This window comes from Dipodomys spectabilis, unplaced genomic scaffold, assembly GCF_019054845.1.
Source record: "Dipodomys spectabilis isolate Male_0828 unplaced genomic scaffold, ASM1905484v1 ptg000054l, whole genome shotgun sequence".
NCBI lineage: Eukaryota > Metazoa > Chordata > Mammalia > Rodentia > Heteromyidae > Dipodomys > Dipodomys spectabilis.
This window is the reverse complement of record NW_024870731.1, coordinates 5767312-5771131: the sequence shown is the minus strand read 5'-3', so window position 1 is coordinate 5771131 and position 3820 is coordinate 5767312.

Sequence of the window (3820 nt, the reverse complement as noted above, 5' to 3'; positions counted from 1 at the left end):
CTACCACTTGAGCCACAGCTCCACTTCTGGCTCTTGGTAGTTAATTGGAGATAAGAGTCTCATGGGCTTTCCTACAGGGCTGGGTTTGAATCACAATTCTCAGAACTCAACCTTGCGAATAGCTAGGATTACAGGTATAAGCTACTTGTCACCCTGGCAAGATTTCCCCCCCCCCTTTTTTTTTTTTTGGCAGTACTGGGATTTGAACTCAGGTCCTCATGATTGCTAGACAGATGCTCTACTACCTGAGCTACACTCCCAGTCCTAAGCATTTTTTAAAGCTTAGGCCAGCCTGGGCTGTAAGCCTCCTCCTTGTGCTTCCCTGTGTCAGATACAAACCACTACTGCCATCTGTTCTGTTTATAGTTGGAATAAGAAGCACACACCACTTCAGCCAGCCATTTGTTGATAATGGGGTTTTGAGAATTTTTTTTTCCCTGGACTGGCCTTAAACCACAATCTACAATTATCTCCCAAGTAGCTAGAATTACAGGCTTGAGACATTGTAGGTGGCTAAATTTCAGAATACTTCCATCACCAGAAAAGCCATACCCTTTAGCCATCATCTCTGCTTCCCCTGTACTCCCAGCCCTACACAACCACTAATGTACTTTCTGTCTCTATAGAGATTTGCCTATTTAGAATATTTTAGATAAGTGGAATTGTAAAACATGTGGTCTTTTATGACAGGTTAAGTGCATTCCTTTCCATGGTTATATGGCAGGCTGCCATATAAACTTACCACAATTTTATCTATCCAAATAAAGGGTATAGAATTCTGCTTTAAACTGTTGTAAGAAAACTGTCACGAGAAATAGAAGCCACCACTTCAGAGGCCAAATTGTGAGTCTTTATTGGAGAGCTGGAGGTCTGCTGGTGGACCCTTGCCTCAAAGACCAGCAGCCCCTAATGCAGCTAGCACAAAGTTTATATAGGCCAAGGCCACCCAAGGTGGGTGGAATCAAACCTAACAAAAGTGTTATATATAGGACACTTAAACCTAATAGAAATGTTAAATAAAAGCAAGCCATCTAGTGAAACAATCAGGGGAAATCAAGAACCAATTATCAAGTTGGTGCATAAGCCCAGTTTCCTTACTTCAAAACTAAGCTGGGAAAAAGAAGCCAGGGTCATGGGCTGGAAAGGTGGCTCAGTGGTAGAGCGCTTGCCTTGCATGCATGAGGCCCTGGGTTCGATTCCTCAGCACCACATAAAAAGAAAAAAGCCGGAAGTGGTGCTGTGGCTCAAGTGGTAGAGTGTTAGCCTTGAGCTGAAGAGCTGAGGGACAGTGCCCAGGCCCAGAGTTCAGGCCCCACGACCGGACCCAAAAATAAATAAGAAACAAGGGTCAGGTGGCGGGGGAGGCGGGGAAGGAGGAGAAGGAGGGGAGGTAAGAGGGGGAAGAAGCTGTATTTACTTTCCTATCTGGACAAAAAAATACAACTTAAAAATCTAACATAGAGCTGGGTGCCGGTGGCTCATGCCTATAATCGGAGACTCTTATCTTCAATAAACCACTCCAAAAAACCAGAAGTGGTGCTGTGGCTCAAATGGTAGAGCACTTGCCTTGAGCTGAAGAGCTGAGGGACAGCGCTCAGGCCCAGAGTTCAAGCCCAACAACTGAAAAAAAAAATCTGACAAAGATTGAGCATGGATGTAATCCTAACTGCTTGAGAAAGCAGAGCTCATAAGATTGTGGTTTGAGGTCATCCTGAGCATAAAAATTCAAGAGACTCAATCTTAGTCAATGGCTGGGCATGGTGGTGTGTGCTACAAGAGTAAATATAAATAGGAAGATCACAGTCCAAGCTGGCCCAGGAATGAAGGGAGACCATATCTTGAAAATAACTAGCAGGCCAGGCATCAGTGGTTCATGCCTGTAATCCTAGCTACTCAGGAGGCTGAGATCTGAGGATCCTGGTTCAAAACCAGACTGGGCAGAAAAGTCCGTGAGACTCTTATCTCCAATAAACCACCAGAAAAGCTGACGAGTGCAGGGACGGTGCCAGAGTTCAAGCCACACAACCAACAAAAAGAAAAAAAAAAGAAAAGAAAAGAACTAGCAGAAAAAGGTAATGGCAAGGTGGTAGAATGCCTGCTTAGCAAGTTCAAAGACCTGAGTTCAAACCTTAGTACCAACACTAAAATATAAAATCTTGACAAAATGGATGAAACAGCAGTGTCCAAGACACTGGAGACCAGACAACAAAAGATAGTCATCTCAAGAGTAGTGAGTCCTGTGACTGCCCAGCTTTGCAGACTATATATGGTCTCAAGGCTGCCAGACAAAGACTGGGAAGCTGGGCCTACCTAGCCTGTATGGACTTCCAAAGATGAATACATGAAGCCCAGTCCTAGTGGACTTCCCAAAATGGGAACATGAAATTGAACATCCAGGGAGGTCAAGGTAGAGTTCACAGGAAGTTCTTCTGGGGACAAGAGAGCCTTGAAGAATGAGGAACTATCCCATCCCGGAGGAAAGAACCATCTGAATGGAGCAGAAGGAATATTCTCAGAATTCACACAAGTTTGAGAACAATGTCTGTTCCTATAAGCAGACCCAAGAAAATCAACTGATTTCTAAAGAAGTGAAGCACATTCCTCAACAAAGCCTGAAAATATGCATAGAATACAATTTAAGGTAAAATTGACAATGTATAACATCCACTAATAACCCTAGCTACTCAGGAGGCTGAGATCTGATGATCAAGATCAAAGCCAACCTGAGCAGGAAAGTTCATGAGACTCTTATCTCCAATTCATCACCAAAAAGCTGGAAGTGGCATTGTGGCTCAAGTGGTAGGGAGACAGCACCCAGGCCCTGAGTTCAAGCCCCAGGACTGGAACAAAAACAAAAAATTACCAAGCATGTTGAGTATGGTGGTAAATACATACCTAAAATCCTAAAACTTGGGAAGCAGAGAGAGGAGGATTACAAGTTTGAGGGCTACATAGGAAGTTCCAGATCAGGCTAGGCAACATAGCAAGATTCTGTCTCAAAAAAAAAAAAACACAACAGATGACTAAATGAAATTGAATATAAATATGTGTGTGTTTACATATATATGTGTATATATATGATATATATATATACACACATATGTGCTGGTAATAGGGCTTGAATTCAGGGCCTCACATCACTTGCCTTTTTCTCTCTACTACTTGAGCCATGCCACCAGCTCTATTGTTTTTGCTAGTTAATTGGAGATAAGAGTCTTGTGGATTTGTCTGCCCAGCCTAGCTTAGAACTATGATCCTCAGCCTCCTGAGTAGCTAGAATTAGAGGCAAGAACTATCAGCACCAGGCAGGTGACATATTTAAAAAGCCCAAATTACATTTCTATAGATGAAAACTGTTGTCTTAATAACTATGCTCAATGGGATTACCAGCACATTAGACATTGCAGATGTATTGATTAGTAAACTTGAAAACACAGCAATAGAAACTATCCAAGAAGAAATAAATAGATATAATTTTTTAAAAAAATGAATATGGACAGGAGTGGAGCTCAATGGTAGAGCATTTTGTTTATCATGTGCAAAGAGCTGGGGATTTGATTCTCAAAAAGACCCCAGCACATTACAGTTAGGGTGCAATTTCAAGCTATCTAATTATGTGAAATTGGTATCAGTGGGGAAAAAAGGAATGAGATAGAAAAACTGTTTGAGGAAATATGGTAAAACATTTTTTTTTTCCAGTCCTGGGGTTGAACTCAGGGCCTGGGCACTATCCCTGAGCTTCTTTTGCTCAAGGCTGGCACTCTACCACTTGAGCCACAACATTACTTCTGGTTTCTTCTGTTTATGGGGTACTGAGAAA